The 23410-nt window shown below is 32.1% G+C and overlaps 1 long non-coding RNA gene across 1 annotated transcript; it reads right to left on the bottom strand.

The window, feature by feature from the left end:
• Positions 1 to 2775: 2775 nt before the first annotated feature.
• LOC141689247 (uncharacterized) lies at positions 2776 to 5560 on the bottom strand. The gene is made up of 4 exons (XR_012562293.1): positions 5398 to 5560; positions 3767 to 3817; positions 3628 to 3683; positions 2776 to 3065 (listed from the first exon to the last, which is right to left on the bottom strand). It is a non-coding gene; the product is annotated as an uncharacterized LOC141689247 (long non-coding RNA).
• Between the last annotated feature and the right edge of the window lie 17850 nt (positions 5561 to 23410).

The raw sequence follows: 23410 nt of genomic DNA, 5'->3' as shown, positions 1-23410 counted from the left end.
TAAGAATCTGGATGTATTGTGGGTTTGAGGAATACAAGAAAGTAGGGAGTGTGAGAGAATGAGTGTGTGATTGTCTATTTCCTACTTTCCCAAACAATGGCGCGGGCGCACTCCTTCTCTGGAAAATATGGCGCGGGCGCGCCTGACCAAGCGCGGGCGCGCTGTCCTTTTGTTGAAATTCTGAATTTTTCCTTTTTTGTGCTCCTTTATTCGTGCAATCTTTCTCTACTCCATTCCTAACCTCGTATCAACATATTATCATATGAAAAACTCATTTCCTCCTCCGACTAATGCCCTTTAACAACTAAACACAAAACACATAAAAAATACCAAATACTTGAGTCCAAAACACCAACTTAAGCCGACAAGAAGCGTTCCAAGTGGATATAAATTCTGCTTATCATGTGGGTTTGAGGAATACAAGAAAGTAGAGAGTGTGGGAGAATGAGTGTGTGATTGTCTATTTCTTACTTTCTCAGGGTTTTATACCCGATTTTCCCATCAATACTTCGTCTGTTACACCTTAATAATGAAGAGGCGTGAAAAGGGTGCGTTATGATTGTGTAATTCCAACGGTGGGAGTAGAAGTGGGCCTAAATCTTTTGAGCTGACGGGGCCTCCGGTTCATGGTCCCGTTGGGCCTTTGGCCCTAACTGTCTAATGGGTCTTCGTTCGGTGGGATTTCTTGGCTCATAGCTAACAGGTGTGTTGGTTCTGTAATATTTAAAAATTAGTATATGATTGTATTTAAAATTATCAGCTATTAACAAGGAAAACTTTATTTATACCTCTTAATTTCATTGTATTTTGTTGATTGCTTAAATTGTTTATAGATTAATAAACTCGGTGTCACTTGTCTTCTTGGCCTCTTTAGTTGTCTTATTCTTGAACTGTGGTGTATGACCTCTAATTTTACCAAACAATAATTTCTATGGAAAATAAGTGTAACCCAAACATAGCAAAATTATAATACTACTTTTTGATTTAATTTTAGTAAACTGTTATGTGATGTGATTGTCATATATCATTTTAGTGATATTAATCTACATTAGGACACCAATTAAAAAAATGCTAAAAAAAACTGGTGCACATTGACAATCACCGAAGTGAAACAATTACAATGATTATTACTTGGTCGAACACAAGCGTCAAAACCAAACATAAGAGAGACAGTTACAACTAAACCAAATGAAGTTTGAAGGTCGGAGTCTTAACTATTACAATTACAGAAAATTACATAACACAATATGGGTACTATAGCAACAGCTATAAGCCAGAAGCCATATGCAAAAGTTAATATCCAGGCACTAAAGTCATGTTTAAGCATGTGTTCAAGCTGAATAGCTTCCATACTGGTTTTCTTACCTCTGATTGGGTCAACCTCAACCTTAGCCCAGGCCATTATCTCATACGTCTTGCTTTTACTCCATAATATCTTCCAGTTCCCGCTGAACTTTATTGTACTTGCAAAATCCAACCGAAAGACGTAACTAGAGGCCGATGATGCCGACACTGCTGCGATTTCTTGCAACGAGATCCCATTACCTGTTAGGGCAAAATTTTTTAGCACAGTTTTCGTACCTATAGCCTGGAGAAATGCTGGTATGCTTGTGTTGCCTACCGGAACAATACCTACACTCCCATAATATGAAAAAGTGAGGTTAAGGTTGTCAAAATAGACTTCCATGTTTTCGGCATTATTCTCAAGGTTGAGATAAACGTAAATGATGGACTGGTTGAAGTTGCAGCCACTAGTACTTTGAAGACTATTTACGTAAAAATCTTGAATTGAACATTTGATTGAAGTTTGACCAACCCCATACATGTTTAGCCAAATCCAAAATGGGAACAAAATAATGCATATTATCGAACTGCACGTACACGTAAATAGTTTCTGAAGGTTCTTACTGTCCTGCTCGTTATAACTTGATACCCTACCCATTTTTCTGGTGAGCTCAACCAAACGGAGCTCACCCTATATGTAGCTCCCTATAGTCCTCAGTTTTGTAAAAACATAGGATGTTGTGAGACTTTCCTTAACTACGCTCTCTTTATAATGGAAAAACAGATCTGAACAAACACATTCGGTTGACCAAATGGATTAATCGAACCTATAAAGTCAACAACCCTACATGTAACAAAGTTGAATATCTCACTATTTACGTAATTCTTAGATGCGCCAAAAGGGGGAGCCTAGTGCTCAAGCTACGGGCACTATATTTATATATTCTTAAAATATAGACATGTTTAACAACAAACCTGGTTTAAGGCCCTAACAACCATCTCTTTGTTTTTAGTCATAATGTTTTTAAAATTCTCAATAATTTCTCATTTTTTTATATATTTCGTTGCTAAATCTATATATCTTAACACTATTATAGATTTATACCTGCATAGCGTTTACTTTTCAACTTGCATAGCACTTTTAAGTGTTATGCAAGTACAAGTGGCTTATATAGCATTTTTTATTGTGCCATGCAAGTGTTATACTATTAGATAGCACTTTTTAAAACTCTATAGAAGTAAGTTATATCCATGAGCTCTCACTTTAATAACACGTTCATATATGCTATGCAAGTTATATTTTTATATTATATTGTTACTTCCATAGCTCTTCATCGAGGGCTATCTAAAGAAAAGTTTTCTGAAAATTTTAAAATTAACTGTTTTTCTTATTTAATTTTACCCATAATGTCCCTAAAAATTTAATAAAAAAATCAAAACAAAAACAAATGTATCAATTAAATAATTTAACAAAGCCTTAAAAAATTTCATTCTTTTTTATTTAATTGAAATCAAAGAGCACTGTTAAATAACTAATGTAAAAAAATATTACATAAATGCATAAATTTTCATCATCAAAAGTCTCATAAATTTCTAATTTCAGTGAACCATAATTCTAATATCTAAACCATGTGTGTTATTCTCAGTGTTTCTCTATCAGACCAGTCCCAAGTAAACAATAATTCTCCCTTGTTCTGTGAAAGCACCTCTCAGATTAAGATCAATCATCTCCTGCTACTTAGGTGTCTTCATTCTCATTAACAGGCAATCCCTAGTAATTCCTGAAATTATAATTGCAATTGATTAGCTGGCTGTGTTATATACTAAAATCAGTAGATTAAAATTTAAGGTTATTTTTGTGAAAACATCAACTATTCCCCAAGCACAACTTCCAGCATGGCAGCATGTGGAATTACTTTACCAAACAATGCCTCTCTTTTAAACTAGACAGTAAACAAAGGAAACAGAACAACCAGCATGATCGGGGGTGGGGCAATAGCTAAATAATTTGTACATTACTTGGTATAGGCAAATGCTGGGTTTCTTTTATTTTTCAGGATCATCTCTTGAAAAGAGCCTTGATAAGTTCCCAGTAATTGCTTATCTATTGATCAATTACAATCATCACAAATATTTCGAGAGCACTTAAAAGTCTCAAAAGCGTTATCCTGTTGACAAGCATTCACGTACTAACATGTTAGACATACAACTAATTAAAAAGCAATCGAGAACATCACAGACAAGATTAAAACAAGTATTAAATCACTTTGATTTTCATATAGACAAACATCAAATTATATATGTTGCACATAAGAAACAGAACAAGGTTGATGCAGGACATACAAAAATATGTTCCCTGCTGGATAAACATCTCTATGTCCAGGTCCTTTCAACATACTCTGTAAAAAAATTCCAAAAAACAAATATTAGTTATAATATATTTTTTATAAGAATCAATTTTCCGCAAGTGCGAAGCTCTTACTTAAGGAACTGTGACTTTGATGTGCCCAGATCACCTAGTAAATTAAGACTTCTGCGAATGCAAAAAAACAAGGAAACTGACAAGATTATCCATTATGGTATTTTTGCAATGTGGGTGTTCAGCAATGGATAATAGTGTCATTGTAACTATTTGTTGTTTGACACTTCTATAAATATCAAGGCAGAGAGCAAATTAATTATAATTCACAAAATTATAAGCAAATTAATTTTGACAAGAAAACCTATTTAAAAGTGGAAAATAAGGTAACTTTCACTATATTATCGTGGTGGAGTTAGCAAGCCTTTATAATCTCCCAATTGCTGCACGCTGGAAACCTAGTCATTTCGAAGTTCTCTGAGAACTTTGTTTGCCTACCTATTGATTTGTGCAATGGTGCTCATCTGCATCCATAAGAAAAATCTCAACCTCCTCAATAACAATTACAGTAGCCAGGGGTGTCATCGATAACAATAAGCATAAGTATGTGTCGATTTCAGGAACTGGATCCTCTCACTCAGGGCTCTTTATTTGAAACCAAGAAGATTAGAAAAGAATGTCAACAAAAATAATGCAAAACAGATAAACTTGGGCCTATAAAAAATACTCATATTTTACCACCTGACAAGGAGGTTGCTAGTACTTCGGTCGTATAATTATTGTAAACAAGTATTAAATATACTCCTGGACATAAATTTTAAATCTTTTTTTATTTGGTAAGTAAATTTGTTATAAGGAACCTATTTTGAACACACAAGTACAAGAAAAACCTACGACAAACCGAAAATATTCTAATATATTAATTACTATAAAGACTTAGAGTGCAAAGAACTTGGTACTCTGGTTCTGTAATTTACAAAGAATATGTTAGTAGCCACGTAAACGCTTAGGATCAAGTTTTCTTGGTCCCCATATATCTTCAAGTATTCTCCAATATAAATCATTCATATGTTATACGTGGAATGTGAACTAACCATGTATTTATTCATAATGCTCAGAAGGATATAATTTGATATATGAGCTGCATATTACTACCTTATAAATGACACACCATTATTATTTTGGTCACTTACTAGTGCACTTGGCATAGGTTTTAGCTTTGTTGTTCAATCCTTCTCACTAGCCACCAACATTTTACAGATATAACCAAGCTCATGATGTTCAAAATGAATTGGTCTTTGGGCTTATAGATAAGAAAAACTGTACCTTTTACACAAAAATAATAACTATATATATTGGGCTAAGCATAATTGTATATGTTATGGAGTCTAACATAAGCAATTGTGTTTGTGTGGTTGAATGGACAGAGTATATTCTTTCTATGAAATATGAGCATACTGCTACTTCTAAAAATCATATCTATACTGTACCTTATTGTCTTTCTTTTTATATGTTACTCATGGTATCACTAGATATCTGAACTCCCCTTTGAGTTGGTTCAACTCATGTTAATAAGTTCTCCAACATAGTCCATAAACAAAAAAAAAAAGATTAGAAAAAACCCAAGACAGGAAAAAAGCACATAACAGGGCAAGTAAAGAAAACCGTAGATAGAATTCAAATTTAAAACCCTAAATTTAGAAACCAACAAATTACGAAAAACCCAATTGAAAACCCAAACTAGAAATACTCACAAGTCGATTTAAGATTCGTTCGATGAAGGCAGAGTGCTCAATCAAGGCTTCGAATTGATTCTTCAGATGAAGCTCAGGAAGGTAGAGATACAAAGACGTCTCTATGTTCCATACCAAAATGAAGAGAAATTAACAAGTAAAACATCTTAAATTATTTTTTAGGAAGCGTTTGTAAAAGGGCTTTGGGAGTGTTTAGAAATTAATAAAAAAATTAAATTAAATACTTAAAATACGTTTACTTACATAGCTTTTGTGCAAATGCTATACAAACTACTCCATCGGTCCCTTCCAATTGTTTACATTTCCGAGGAAGTGTCCGGCACGCATTTTAAGGTGCATAAAAAGGATATGTATGTAACTTATTTTTACAATTTTTATTTTCTGAATAAAAGTTGAATGTCTTAATTTTTATTCAGAAAAACAAAATTGTAAAAAAAAATTACAGAACTATACTTTATATGCACCTTAAAATGCGTGTCGGACACTCTCTAAAAAAATGTAAACAATTGAAAGGGACGCAGGGAGTACTTCTTAGATAGTGTTTACTGATAAAACGTCGTGGTAGCATGTGTTATTTATTTTATATTTATTTTTAAATTAGCTGATTACACCTTGCATAGCATTTATTTAAAAAACGTTATATTAGCATATCACTTCCATAGCACATAGAAAAAAGTGTTATATAAGTGGTGTATTCTAACTTTAAATTTGTAGTAGTGTAATGAGTACTCCCTAATTTACCCCATGACCCAAATCCTATATATTTTGCCATATACATGGACTATCCAATTAGTTTCAATTCACCCATCTTAATTACTAATTACCTATTTTTGAATTTCAAAATCAGCCTATCTATGGAAAATAATTTCAAAAAAAATAAATCATGCATGATTTGCTCATTCTGTTACATCACTCTTTCACTCTTCCTCCATACTCTCTCTTTCTCTCTCACTCTCTCTCTCTCCCCCTCTCTCTCTCGATCGCTCTATCTCTCGCGAATTAGAAGCTACAATGGATGACCATTGGATCTGAAAACTGAATCTTGGCGCTGAAACGTTATCAGAATCATGGAATTTCAAGGTATTGCTTATCACCAGTTTCTAATTTGATGTTGGATTATTATCTGTTATTTTGTCATGCGATTCACAGGATTATACATTAGGTACGTTAATCACTAATGGTAGGATCCAAACGTGTTCGTGGCCGTAATACTGAAAATATTTTGACATCGCACACCTCAAGTAATCAAGGTATGAAATTTGATTAACATGTCTCATTGTTACACTTTTTGTTTTGTATTTGGTAATAATTTTTCAGTTTTTTTCCAATCAGAAAAAAAACGTCGCGTCCGTGGCCGGAATGTAGATTCCATTCTTACAGACATGACTAATTCTCAGAGTGCAGATAATTACCAGATGATTTCCTCCTGCAATGATTAATGTAAAGTTTCTTCATTTTACTGACGTAGTTTGAATCTAAAAGTTATTATGCAGACGTTAATAAGACTATCTTTATTCTTTGTTTCAGTTAAACCCGGATCTGATCCAATAAATATGCGTGGAAATGCATTTTCAGATAGTAGCAAGGAGAATCAGAATCTACTAATTTTGTCAGGTTAAGCATCTCTCAGCCGATCAACTATTGAACATGGCCAAAGCTGGACATTCTAACAGTTTTGATGTATAGTTAATGTTTTTTATTTTTTATTATTACGGGTACCAAACCGCAGCCGTTCAATCAGTCTTTGAGGACTAGTAATGTAGGATATCTTAGCCGTAATCCTCTAAAAACAATTAACGGTAACTTGAATTGCAGGACAGTCATGTATGTAGATAGGCCTGGTATTTTAAGTTAACTTTGTATTCCCCTTTCATGGATGCAGGTAATTCTGCAAGCCTGTCTCCTTTGACTGAATTATCAAAGAATATCGAATTTAGTCAGAATTTACAGTCTGCAGGTTCGGCAACTTTGAATGGTTTTTGTTTGCTTCTTAATGTAATACTAATATTGTGTTTGCACAATACCATGATCAACATTCAATGGATTTGAAAATAAGTTTTTCTCTATTCTTTGCTTTAGTTAAACTCGGATCTTATCCAATAATTTTGAGTGGACATGCATTGTCAGATAGTCGCAAGGAGAATCAGAGTACAATAATTCTGTCAAGTATATCATCTCTCGGCCGATCAAATATTGAACATAGTCAAGGTCTGTCTTATACTGCGGTCTACTTTGACATGTTTTTGTTTGCTTCTTAATGTAATACTAATGTTGTGTTTATACAATACCATGTTCAGCATTCAATGGAATTGAAGATAGGTATCTTAAACACACAGAGCTGCAAGATATTAATGTAGAACTATGTAAGCAACAAATCTCCCGTGATTTTCCATTGTGTTTGGAAGATTTAGGCAAAAAGTGTCTGCGCACTCTTGACACGACAAAGGCTGGTAAATTCCTAAGTTTACATTTATAGCTACAATATTCTTAATTTTAATATACCTTTTGATTATGCAGTTTCAGTTATGGGTAATTACCAATCCAGTGATAAGGATAGATTAGTGATAAGGATAGATTAGCCACCAGACAGATGTTAATGTCAACTCTCCATGAAGTTCAGGTTGACATTAATTTCCAGCCCAGATTTGAGAAACTAGGTACTGACGGATATTGCCTCAATACTAAACCAAATGCAAAACCAAACCTGAAACAACCTGGTAAACAATAATAAGTGTGGTCAGTTATTTTATTTTTTACTAAAGAATCATGATTGATAATATAAATGTCTTTACTGGAAATTGCAGGAAAAAAAAACAAATGAGGGTGCGTCGAAAGAACTGCAGTTTTAAGGAACACAAAATATTCCTGAGTACACTGACGGATGATCCAACTGTTAGCAAAAGCATTGTGCACAAGCCTGTGGGAACTGCGTCACCTTCACATGCTTCTCAAACATCAGGCACATTTTACTTGACTCATAGTTGGAAAAATTTGTGTTTAATTTTATATGATATTGGCTGAATTGGTTATGTTCTTCTCCAAGTAAAAGAAAAAGTAGGTTATGCGGAAAGAGTCTGCGTGACAGAGAATTACTCGATAATTTTCCATACACCCAACCTGGAAACACTTCACGTTCATACTATTCTCAAATATCAGGTCAAAATATAACCAACGTTATTTTTTATTACAGTTGTCCATGGTTGTCTTATTGCTATATTGGCAAAATATAATTATCAAATTGTTAAATTTATTGCACAATTTGATAAATTTTGGGTCAACCATGTAGGTGTACAGATAAATGGAGAAACATGCGCAACTTCTGATACTCCATGCGTTCATAAATTACGACCCATGGGATTTGAAGGTGCGTTTCAAAATCAAAATTGTATGTTAGAGATGCTTACTATTTATGCAAATAAAGATAGTAGTAGTTGATCTTATTAACAATATTGTTGTTGTAGAAGGAGAACAACGAAATATTGCAGCTTCAAAAAATACTCAAAGTGCCAAGAGTACTGTCACTTTTGCACTGCCCGCATCCACTATATTTAAACGACCACAAGTAACTTTAGGTTCCCGCAGTGTTATCGCTGTAAAATAACACTCCAAAAAAACATGTGGTAAATTTAGTCCAGGTTCTTCAACATATGATACATCTTCCGTAAAAAGTTATTATGAGCAAGGAGAAAGTTCAGGTTCTAAGAACTTATTAGGAGAATTTAACAATATTGAAGATTGTGACAGCAGCGACAGTGATTGTATATCTACCGGTATGAACTTAAATTCAGTTTCATTCTTAATTACTCTGATGTTCCACAGTCATAATAATTTCAAATTTTGTAGGTGATTGTGACGTTGTTGATGTACATGATTTTGACAATACTATTACTAAGTGGAGTGAGTACCTCGATGTCGGTGATCCTGATAGAATTTGTTCAAAGTGTCAGGCCATCATGTGGAATCATGAAAGAAACAATAAAAAAGTGACCAAAAAGCCTCCAACTTTCTCTCTTTGTTGTAAAAATGGTCAGATAATTCTTGAGAAAGAAAAGCAACCTCCCGAGCCTCTCGCTTCACTCCTTACTGGTGGATCCCGTTTTAGGCCTTTGAAGGAAAATATTAGAATGTACAACTATATGTTTGCCATATCTTCCACCGGAGGTCAAATTGATCGTAGTATCAATCGTGGCGGTGCTCCTTACTGTTTCAAGGTAAAAGGTGTAAATTACCATAGTATGGGAAGCTTTGTACCACTTGACGGTGAGATCCCCAAATTCTGTCAACTCTACATATATGACACTGAAGATGAAGTACATAACAGAATAAATGCCGTTAAGGGAGGACACGATGCCGTGGATGAAGAAATCGTTGAGTCATTGTTAGAAATGTTGGATAAATATAATTGTTTGGTCCAAGCTTTTTGTATGGCACATGAAAGAATTAGTCAGAATCCAGTTGATGAATTTAGATTGGTTCTAATATCTCCGTCTTTCGCATCTGGTCGACCTAACCATATTGGTCCATCGAATGAAGTTGCCGGGTTGATTGTCACTAACGAGTACGCTAAAGGATGCAGGGATACAATAATCCATATCTTTTTGCAGAAGCAAATAAATATCTTCCTCAACAGCAGCCTGAATTTGCAATAGGTCTGGTAACGCACTCTTTTAACTCGATATTATCGTAATTAACTCATATGGAACAATTCTCCTACAATTATAAAACAGTCTACATTAATATTGTGGAAATAAATTTTGTGTTAAACAGATATTATTGGAGTTGTGGAGAAGTATGATGGTTTGAACAAGCTTCATAATCGATACGGAGATAGGGACATTGTGAAGTTTAGAATATGCGATTCAAAGTAATGTGCATATGTATATTTGATCAGTTGTGTAATTACGCATATACACTGCATATTGCTAATAGATTATTAACATATATGATATCTAAATCTATTTTGTAGTAATGCCCACAAAGTTACTGTTTGGGGTGATCTTGCTGTGTCGTTCAACAATGAGATGGCTGGAAATCCCAAAAAACCGATCATTGCTATTATAACAAGTACAAAAGTTACTACATTTATGAGTAAATACTTATGCAATCAAATCTATTACACAGTTATATTCTTGCTGATTAAATAATTAACTTTATTCCCATATACAGGTTCTGTTCAGATTGGTATATTACCATCTACTCATCTATATATAAATCTAGATGATGAATCTGTGAATGATATGAGGCAGAGGTAACAAGTAAATATAGAGTTAAAATTAACTTATCGACATTTTGCTCTATTTATTAATTTCTTCAATATGTTTAAGTTGGTTGAGGAAGGATATATAATGAAAAGAGGCAAATTGAACTGGTTCCCACATTATTTGAAAATTTGTCACTCAAAGACCTTAATGAGAATCTGACATACGATCACCTCAAGTTATTGCATTTATATAATATTCAGAAATGGTATTTTTATATGGTTGCTTTTGTTGTTAAATATTACATTTTCATCGTACCCCAGAAAAGAATTTGCTGAACCTTTAAGATCATTAAGGTCGATGAGGAAATAAATTGGTTGTTTTATAGCTGTAACAAATGTCTCCACGAGGTTGAGCGCATTGGAACAGTATTCAAATGTACCCAATGTCCTCGAAACATTCCCGTGTCTCCGAAGAGGTAACCTAACTATTTCAATTTATTGGAAATATTTGTAGGCTTGATACTGTTAATTAAAGCCTTTAAAAAATAGCTAACTATTTTCTCAAGGTTCCGTATCATGGTCCTTGCCGAGGATGAGACATTTGCCTGTAATATTGTTTTGAATGATCGAGTTTCTAGAAGAGTTCTTGGAACAAGTGCTGCAAAGGTGGTTTCTGATTACGACAAGGTAAATAACTGTTAAAATAAAACAGCTACATCGTCACCATGTTATACCACATATGCATTCTTATTTTTTATAATTGTGTTCAGGATTCCTCCAAAGCCTTTCCAGAAGTGATTAAATCTTTAGTCGGAAGACTAATTTCAGTTGAGCTCGGTCTGACAAAAACAAATGTTGTTGAGGATAACAACATCTTTTATGCTGATGATTTATATGAACCAACGATGAACACTCCAACTCCTTCTAAATCTCCAATTCTGTTCGAAGATTATTCCATCAACATGGGTTTTGAAGTGAGATTATAATGCGGTTATGTTACATTTGAGTTCTCTTTAGTATTCCATGTTGAATACTAATATTTGCAGACTTTTCTATTAAAACGCCTTTGCATGTATAGTACTCTGAAGGTGATGACGATAATTGTACTCCAGGCTCTGATAAATCTGTTACCAAAAAATTAAGAAGGTACTGACAATAACTAGCATCCTATGTTAGACATCCTATTTTCTTATATACCAAAGTGCTTTTCGCTGACTAGGAATTGTCCTTATTCATTACTCTAAAACTATGTCCGCCTAATTTAATTAATGAATATGTCACATTTGCTTGCAGGAAGGTTGATAGCATGCTTCAACTTTGAGTATGTGTGAGAGCTTTCATCTTGTTTATGGCTGAATGATTTTTTACAGTTATTGTCCACGTGACATTATTTGCAATTTTGATTGCATAACAATGTTTTTACCCTGTTTTCAACATTTGTTATCTATGAATTTGATTTTTAATCCTTCATAACTGTGATCAGTGTCATCACACATAAATAATAGTTTGGTTTATAATATTTAAATATTACCTTGATCATCTACATTTAATGAAGCATGGTTGAAGCACTACTTTTATTAGAAACTAGTGCTTATTTATCAAGGACCCTGTCGTACACCATTTAATTTGACAATCAATGTCCTTTATGGACATAAGATTTTATAATGGAAAGAAATGTTTAATTTCAAATTGTATAGCGAAAAGATCATTTTTTAAGAGAAGACAAGTTCTTAAATTTGACTCGAAACATTCATGATGAGTAGCCTTAAATTCAAAATAAAGTGTCAGACTATATGTTTTAAATTCCCCGCATTACTCAATATTGAAATTTACCAAATATAACTACTTTCCATCTCATTATACAAGTTTCCACGATATTTCCCGTGAATAACCTCAAAATATGCTCCTTAATTTTGACATAAATCAATACCTTAATTATGACAATCTTGATTCACACATTGCATTGTTTAGGATTATGATATAATATGCGTATTGTTTGTGATTTGCAGAGTATACCACAACCTATTAAAATTATCCGAACTGCCTATAATCAAGATGACAATATCTTCCTTTAAAATTGGTGTTATTGAGTATCTTTCCTATATTCAAAATCAATCCTATTCTACTTAGACGGTACTATATATTCAGTAACTTTTATAGTTGTTCTACACTAAAATTGTTGAAGAATATACATGTTTGTACACATATTTCTCTTCAATTTCAACAAAAAATACTATACATAATACATTAATCCTATAAACATTTATCATCTTTCAGCCAGGTATGGATGGCCATCAATATTTGTCCGATCTGAATGCCACTCAAATTGCATGGACATTGGAAGTTAGGGTGACAAGAATGTGGAGGTCACTGAATGGTCATAGAGAGGCCTCGAGGCACAATCTTATTTTACTCGACCGTGAGGTGTGATTGCTTTTAATCTATTGCAAGTAATTGAGTTCACCACGTTTCTATTTTTCATATTCATTATTCATGCATATACTCTCTTTATATTACAGAATACGCACATGGTTGCAGTTGTTTCACCTTCTATTTGGAATCAATTTGCCGGACTTTTGATTCCAGGAACCTTATACCGTATAAGGAACATAAGTGTCATGCCAGCAACTGGTTTGTACAGTCCGGTGCGTAACACAAACTGCATACGGTTGCTACCCATCACTATTGTGGATGTAGTTCCAGTGGATACTCTAATGATTCCGCGGCACAAGTTTGAATTGACTCCCCTGCCTGCTATTTCCGACGCTCTTTTGAATTCGAATTATGATGAGATGCCTATTTACTCCACTTGTATTGAATTTTAAACGTCGGCAATCAAGATTTCTAAAGTTATAAACGTTAGTAATTTACAATGTCAAAAATAGTTGTTATCGGTGTTGTCGAAGACTTGGAACCAAAGCGAACTATCCTGAGCAGATTTGGTTCAATGGATATGATCCGCTTCAGACTAAGTGATGGAGAGTAAGATATTCTGTATTCTGGCCCTTATACTGCAGATTTATACAATCATAACTGTTTAGATTACCACGTCTTTACTTTAATTTCAGGACATCGCACCGTGTTTATTTTGTCAATAATTTCGCACCGAATATAGATTCTTTATACAAGGATATAGGAACAGAAAAGAAAATTTTCATCCTTGCATCTGTCCGCATCAACGTTTACCAAGGTTTAATTCTTGCTTTCCTGCATGTACTAATTGTTTTTTAAAAAATCAACAGTCTGACTCTCAAATTCCATTTAAAGCATTCCTAAAGTATTCTATTTTTTCTATTTAAAAAAAAGTATAATTTGAATAGTTAATTTTCCCTCAACAAGTATCTTCGTCAATATTGATTATCCCGATGTCGTCACTTTGAGATAGAGGTATGCACATTAAATCAACACACATTTAAATTATTATATAATTTACTATTCATACTCTAACTTTGTTTTCCTTTTGTCATGTAGGTTAGTGAATATCGACAACTGATGCATTAAAGAGATATTGCAGCTGGAGCATTTTATTATATTTATTAGTTTATGATATTTAACTAAATAAATTTTTATCGATATTCGGAATAATCGTGCAAATTGTTCTACCACAAATATTATAATTTGATATTCAATGTGTATCTTTCTCATATTTTTGGATTTTTAAATTATCTATTTAAATCTTTTGCTTCAATTACGCCGCAGTTATCTTATGCAATATTTAACGTAATACTTCTCTGTTCGGACTAAGATATTATTATATTTAATACAATCACGAAATATTTACCATATTCTAAATATTGTCACACTTTATCTAAGTAATCCAGTACTTAGATTACTATTTTTACTTTTCTGTAGTCGTAGAAATTGTACAAGTTATCTATATTAAAAATATACAATATTGATTGCAAATATATAATTACTAAGTCCTCAATCAACCTTAGGAATAATGTCATTGCAACAAGAGAGCTTTTACATTGTTCAGCCAATAAGATCCATAATATAAATATACTATATTAAATTTGGAAAGTGTTTTAAAATCAGATCACATCTAATAATCTAAATAGCTACAAAATGAAATTTCAAGGATAACAAACCATAATATTAATACATCATGTACTAGACATAAATATATCTATCACATTGATCCAATATGAAATGTAGTGTAGATTAAACAAACTATTCGATAACTATATCGAATATTAAATCTTCTTGTTGAAAAGTAAAAACCAAGTTATCGTCTATTTATAGGTCATTATCAGTCGCATATTGGTTCCATCCATCAGAGAATCGAGGTAATCCAGTAGAAAGCACTATCTTAACATTCCAGGTTAAAAGCCCCATCCTAAAAGTTACAATTTCGCCACTTATCCATGTCCTACCATTTGGCTGTACAGCTGATGGGATATACTAAAATATGATATGTCTTTGTTATATCAATTAACCACAAAATGAGTAAAATTTATATTGTATTTACAAAAAAAGTCTATGTAAATTGATCGAGTAATGTAACAATACCGCTCTGTGACATGTGTTATTCACATTTGAAGCAGTCATTGTGGCGGTGAACTCCATTCCCAGGAGTTGATCATTTTCCTGATCACTTATATTGTTGTCTGTAACATTATCTGTTACGTCTTCAACATCCATATCCAAGTTGTCTTCTACTTGCTGAATTGCTTCTTCAGGAACTTCTGCAGCATGATCAGTGTCAACTGTAATGTTCATATGAAAAATTTCTTCTAATTCCTCAACTGTACCTGGAAGCTGTTCATTAATATCTACAGAGAAGTAGAAAAAGGTATTAATATTATTATCGTGGTCACCCGCATTTCCATTAATACTGTTTGACTGCATAGCTTCATTAATCACCAGACAAATAAAATGTTATGTAATATTTAAAGTAGTACCATTTCTTGAAGAACAGCTGACTAGAAGTTTTTCATTTTTTGAACTATCAAAAATGATAGTTTCAAACTTCCCAGATCCTCTGTAGGTAAGCAACATGAAATCCTTCCTCTCGAACATTTTATCATTTACTAGCTCCAGTATATTAGAAATCTTCCCTGTGGATTCAGAGTACTGACAAATTTATATCTTTCCATTCTGCAAGATCAATTGTACTTTTACAGGAATCAACTTTCCAAAAGAGTTGTGAAATTTTTCTGGTATGGCCTGCCACAAGCATAATAAGTATCGATAAATGACAAAATTACTATTAATAGAGAAAGAGATACAGATCATAGTGTGGGAAAGTAAGAATTGCTCAATTAAAAGCTTACTATTACTCTAGAGTCTATTGCACCGCCAATACCAAATATCATGAATTTGCAACCAATCTCAGTTATTATATCTGTAAATTAATTGTTGGTATCCAAGTTCAGTCATAATGAATAATGAAATTTAAATTTATGTATCCCAAAACAAATACGTAAAAGCTTTGTAAAAATGTACAATTACCTCTACAAGTTGAATGCGATTAGGAAACAACTCTTGCAGAATTATAATCCACTTCAATTGCATCAAGATTCAGTGCACATACCATAAATTGTCCGAGGCCCTTATGTGTGAAAATCAGAATTGTAGCCGAATACCGTCTAACTTCTTTCAGTAACCATGTAAGTTTAACAAAACTATTTTCCTCCACTGAATACTTGACATGAATTTCACGACCACTTGGGAACCGAAGCCAGACATTTTTTGGTATCACACTTGCAAATGTTGTGGCCAACTTCTCTAGTAGTTTCTATATAAATCAATTAAATTTTAAACACCAATTATTTTGATCTATATTCGCAGCAACCTTAAAATTACACCCAAAGTTAAAATATGAAATTTGTACAACATTAAATGAAAAACGTACCACTACATTTTGTGCATAGTTATCTGATTTAAGAATGACGATAAATCCTGGAAGCTTGGTTTGATTAATATCCACCTAATAATTACAGGAGCATAATACTTTTACATACATTTTTTAAAAGAACAAATAACTCTATTATATTAAACTGAATCGATATTATCACATACCATCTTATGTCTCTTCTTCAATCTCTGTTTTTTTTTGTAATATTTCCATCCTTTCTTACTAGCAATGAATTACAAAATTCCTGCAATGGATCGATGTCATTGTCTTCTCCCATTAACATACTTTCTCCTCTTTCGCCACCAACAAATTCATTTCCACCTCCATATCTATAAAATTGTAATATAGAAACATCAGTACAATAATTATAACTTTAACCTTCATCAGATTTTGCCACATTGATATATATCAAACCTTCATCAGAATCTAAATGAATCTGTAGAAACCAATCTCTTCCTATCATCTCTTTTCCTCCAATACGCCTTTTTAAGTAATCAACCTCAAATCCATCTTCCTGAAAAATCCTAGCTGAAATGATATTGCTATCATCCATAGTAAATACAAGTGTATCTCTTTCGCACAAATAAAATATCACTAGCACATATCCAAGGCAGTCAAAATATCCATTTGACGAGTTGTATGAAACGAAAGATTCATGCCCTCCAACCCGGATTTTCCTTATCGTCTGGAGCTTTTGACTGTATTTGTACCGCACCAAACTTGGTACAATCTTGGAAAGAAACAATAAATAATGTTATTTTTACGAATTACACATAAAAGCACAAACATGTACGAATGCACAAACATATAAATATATATGCTCTTCAATTTGATCACAACGTAAATTACTCACAAATCCTCCACATGCCAGAGTAACTTTAGAAACAATTTTCAAGAATGATGTTTCCGTCAACAAGTTTCCTGCCCCAAAAACAATATTTGATGAGTTTCTACAGATGCACAATTTCTTTAATTCATAAATAATTTATATGTAGAAATTAAAAAATTTAACTTATGACAGTACCTCTATCAAGATCTTTACCATAAACTACATGTTTATAGATGCAAACATTCACGTTGTTCACATTATAAATATCATTATGCATTCTATACAAGATAATATAATCTCCAACTCTAAGTCATGTGTCTGATACAAAATCAGCCCATCCTTTCCAAAATTTGCAACCTCCTCCAATCCTCTCTACCTCGTATTTCCATTCCTTAGTAGTAAACCTCAGACTGACCGAGTTCCCATTTTTCAAGTTTTTGTAGAAATTCTCCGTTCCTGGCTTCAGTGTCTGATATATATACAAATAATTGGACAATTATACACCTTATACCAACTAATATGAAAGTATGAATTTTAGCTGATATGAAAATAATTCCAAAATCTATCATACCAGATCTAGCGCATGTTCTTGCAAGTCTGTGCTATTTATGCAGATAAGGTAAGATTCACTTTTGTTCAGAATTGCATCATAAACTAACCGAGCAATAGATTTCTGGAACTCAATGTTTCCATATTGGACAACGAATTCATCCTGTTTTCATTCAGGTTTATTCTTCTTCCACTCATTTGGATGTATTATCTGGTAGTTTATTTCAACTCTGGTTTCCTTATATATCTTCACATTAAAAACTCTGTCCCTATAATAATCAAAAAGAACAAAGTTATATATCTTAATGCCATAGTACTCCATGAAACGAGCAAGACCACATATTTTACCGACTTCTGATTCATATCGAGCATGCCATATATGTGTTTTACAATATACCTTCAAGTGATTTAAAATTCTTCTACCACAAAAACCTTTAAAATTCGGTGCCACTCTCTGATGAAGTACCATTAAATCAAAATTTCAGAAGATTATAAAGAGATTAAAACTATATAAATGAACGCTGTAAAATCTACACTTACAATTTGCCCGAAATCAGAAACTTCCACATTTCCTTCCAGAAACCTACATATACTATCTTGATTGTCTGTATAATTAGTATTATGTTAATGTACCTAAATAAAACAGTATACTGACTAAAGGTCAAATTCTTACCTAAATCTGCTACATTTGTAGAATCTGATGCTCTCTTCATCTGTAATTACATAATAAATTTATTCCAATAAATATAAATGATGAAATTTACTTAAAACCACGATGTATGAGATACAGAGCAGAAATTTCAGAAGAACACTACATGCATAAGATACAAAAATATTATATTACATGAATCGAAATAAAACATGTTCTTAAATTCTATGCAGCATTAATAGATTAATTTAAGATATATATACATAAAACTCTATGAATCAAGCAATATAACTGTATACCAACAACTGATTCATAGCTCCATTCCATGTATATATATAAACTGTATGTAAGCAATATAACTATAAAATCAAAATTGATTCATACCTCCATTGTAGACAACGAGTTGATTGTACCGAGAATGCTATTGCCTTCTTTGTGAAAGGAAGTTAGACTTCTTGCTTAATGTAAGTTGAGAATCCCAAATTAACGGTAGTTTGCGTTATCTGGGTTTTTTTTAAGACAGATATGTTGTATTTTTTTGGGTTTATAAAATCTCAAAGTCAGCGTTATTTGTGTTGTTTGGGCTTTTTTGTTTGCTTTTGTTTTTCTTCTCTCTTTCTCCTTATATTAAAAGGCCCATTCTGTAAATTACATTAATATATTATATTTCTATATAAGGATGATTTTGTATTTTTTTTATTTTTAAAATAATTCATGCAAAATATTGAACTATATATAGACTTTACTTTATGTCTTTTCAAATTATCAATTAAATTATACTATAAGTCGGTTTTACTACACTAACTTTATTCACATTGTCTTCTCAAAACTTGAGAAAAAAAATATGTTACAACACAAGAAGTAAGATACTCTTTCGAGATTGGTTAAATCTTGAGAACTAAAAAATTAAAATTAAATGTCAGTAATTGATGATTAAATATAATATATATTTTGAATTTCATACATTAACGAAATCTAAAAAAATTCAGTAAACTTAAAAGATAAAAGTTTTCTAACTACCTAGGGTAGTACATAGACAATGAGCTATATCTTCGTTGTAGCACTTTTTGTTATTGGTTATATGTCTACATACAATAAAACAACGTGATGGATGTAATTAATGCTCTACAAACTATAACGAGTCTTCCAATACAATTTAATCAATACATAACTGCTTTTGGAGATATTGTCATGATAAACATTGATTTTATCTTTTTTTTCACAAATATTTAAAAAATATTTTTGGGAAAGTTAGATTAAATCAAAATATATGTTGACAGTTCAGAAAAATAAGTTAAGATTTTTTGTTATGTGAAATTTAAATTTGAAAATTGAATTATGATGACGCCAAGATTTAATATTATTTTATTTTATTTTTGTTAAGAAAATATTGATAAATATTAATATTACGGGAATAAGTAATTTGTAGAATAAATATTGAAAGACAAATATTGTATGTAATTACTTTTTTCCATCTTTACATTAATTTATTATATGATTATTTTTAGTTTCTATTCTTCAATGATTTATACGATCTTTTATAAGCCAAATATGTTTTTGGGAATAAGTACATAAAATCAATATATTTATATTTTATTCCTCGGGATATGTAAAATTTATTAAACATAAAAGGAAAATGAAAAGATAATAATATTTTGTCCAAAACAACTGCAGATCATCATTGTTAATTAAGTACATACGCATTCCCTTTCTCTTAAACTCAAAAGTAACAAGTTAACTACATTTTTCAGCAAAGCTTTCTCAAATGGCTGATCCAACTATTTTTAATGTTTCACTAGAGTTGATCATACTTATTTTTTCTCACCTCATTTTCAAGATAGAAAGCTTCAGTTTGTTCGTGAAGCTTTTGTTGGTATGGGAGCGTAAACAACCAAAGAAACATATCAAGTATGTCCTTGAAGCTCTTGACTGGGATAAGCTATATGACTTTCATCAGCATCAGATGGAAGTTACACGTGACCAGTTCTACGTCTTCGTTTCTTATTGTGTTAGACACGATGTTCATCAGGCAAGCTTTTTTAACTCATCTCTCAGACTGTTGTAGAGAAATAATGTTGATTTTAATCTTGAGGTTTTATCAGTACTATCTTCTAAATATTTCCCATCCAGATTTTCTTACATTTTCTTTAAGGCATTATTTAGACCAACTGAATTACATAGTACTGTTGCTGAAATATATATGATAGTCACCAATACTGACATGAGAGGAAGAGTGAAAGAGATTATTACTCTGCTCTCTGACATGCACGGTAACATTGCTGGAAATGATGTTCTGCTACCAGCAAACAAATTATGTCCAAATGCAAGGAGTGTTAAACCATTCCACCTGGAAGATGGACCTCCGTTTGAGATAGACTTGTGGAATTCACTTTGCACGGGAGCTGTCCAAGGAAACTATCAGGAAGAAGGTGACTTATGGTCAGAGGGTTTGAAGATGGCGCATATTTGGAACTCAAAATATCACAAATGCACTCTTCAACTGATGTTTTTCAAGATTTTACTTTATGCTATGAATTATTAAATTTAAGTAATGTATTTGTGTAAAATTCAATTATTCTTATGTAACTGGAATTTAAATCCATGAATCTACATTCTCCATCTTCTATAACCTTATTTTGTTTACAAGATTCTTGATGTGTTGTGCATCCATAGCCTATAGTTGGGATTTGGAGTTAATACATCTTTCACAAATATGTCAAATAATGACAATGCTATTAATGTCTGTATTGTTTAAAATTATAGGTTACAAAGGTTGATTTGGTTCTTCCTGAAAGGTGTCTTAAAGGGTACTTAATTGACAGCTATCCTCAAAACTAACTTTAGAAGGTGCTTTCAATTAAGAAGCTCTCTTAATTTACATTGTAAAAGGTGAAGAAACAAATTCATATTTGTAGTCATTTTCCATGGAATTAGACCTATGCCATACCCTATGTCTAACAAATTTTCAGATGAATCAAATACAAGAGTTTCATTTGGTTTTAATTTTTCCCAATAATGTTTTTCAGTTGCATGACTGTTTTAATTCGTTTCCGTGTCTTGCAGGTGAATGTGTTTGACTCATGAAGAGGTTTACTAACTAATTCTAATTAACTTGCCTCAATTGACATAGTGAAGCAGTATAGTGTTCGTAAGAAAGTTACTTCCGAGTACAAGGCGTGGTTAGAACTTAAACCGATGGTGCACATGGTAAACTAACAGCACTACAGTGTTGTGTGTTATTGTAACATGTTGCATAGATTTTGAAACCACAGATCTGAACTATGAGACACAACATCAGTTATAATGTAAGTTTTTTTGAACATTTCCATTATTTTGCTTTAATTCATTACTTTGATATTTATATATAGTTGTCTGAATTTACATATTTTCTGATCACAATTTACAATCACATAAACAACTGCATGTTTGAAATTTTGATAAATAAAGTTTGTGCTAAACTAATTATTTACTTTGTATTGAAGAAAGTTATTTAATTCCTAAAAAAGAAATTCAATCATAATTACTAATTCATAAACTATTAAAACATGTTTTGTTTTATTTCTAATAAAAACAGCTAATTGATAAACTTTTAGTAGTACTAATAATAGATATTATTCTATTAAGCTTTTAATAGAAAAGTTTCAATGTAACTGTATATGTATCTGAATTTACCTTAGCTTTCATCATATGTAGTTGAATTTTATATAATATAATCTTCTACAATATATAATTTTACATTGCCCATGAACAATGTATTTTAGAATTGTTTTTCTAATGGAATATTAAACGTTGAATTGATTAGATCAGGTGTGAAGAAAATACTATTATTTCTATAATTTCTTCAACATAATAATTATCTTCAGGGCACATAATTATGACGACTATTGCGATCTAAACTTTTCCAATAAATTTTGTTATTTTAAATCCCACAATTTTTTGGAATAGACAAATCTCCTCAACTCTTCTATCCTTTTTTAGATAACTAAAAGTCTTCAACTATTTGGAGCAGACACATCTATTGAATTCTTTTCTTTATATACTACAAATAATCATTTAATAATATATCATATAATCAAATTAAACCCATAAACAATTAACTTTTGTTTTATACATTTAGGTAGAATGGAACATGTTGAGCGTGTATGGCAATTTCCTCCTAATGGTTGGGTGAAGATCAATGTCCATAGTGAGTATATCTAGAATGCTCCTGAAGGCGATAATAGAAATGGTATTGGTGTTGTTGTAAGAGATGCAGGAGGTCATCTTCTCAGACTTACTTATGGAACAATTCCAGGACTCACAAATTTGAATTGTACATTTTGGGCTATTTTATTAGGTATGCGCCGTGCATTCCAGGATTCTTACGAACGTGTTATCATTGAAACCGACAATATACAAGCATACCGAGAATTCAAATATAATAAAGAAGAAGGGATTACACCACATTCTAGACAGACTTTTAGACTTATTATTTCAAGGCTTAGTGATAAGAATATCTGTTATGAACTTAATTTGGTTCATCCTAATAGGAATGCAGTTACACGTCGTTTGGCAACACTTGGAAGAGAGGAATCTCATGACCTTCGAACATTTGATAGGCATGTTGCAGATATACAGAATTTCCTAAACATGGATTTAGGTATGGGCCAGAGCAAGCAAGATTTCAGGACTTTGAAGTTAATGATCCCGAACCACCAATTGATTGTCAGGTTGTGCAAGTTTAAAATTCTTTCAATGTATGTGAATGTGATATATGTCTATCATGTAAGGAAGACATATTTGTATATAGAATAAACTGCATTTTTAATTGTTGTTCAATGTATATATATGTTTTTAAACATCTACAGTAAACACAACATGACAGTAATCCAACATAAACAATCAATCATATTTGTAATTATTGCATAAAAACATTTATTACTATCC

The sequence above is a fragment of the Apium graveolens genome, chromosome 10 (genome assembly GCF_009905375.1).
Source record: "Apium graveolens cultivar Ventura chromosome 10, ASM990537v1, whole genome shotgun sequence".
Classification (NCBI taxonomy): domain Eukaryota; kingdom Viridiplantae; phylum Streptophyta; class Magnoliopsida; order Apiales; family Apiaceae; genus Apium; species Apium graveolens.
This window is presented reverse-complemented; position numbering and strand designations above follow the sequence as displayed.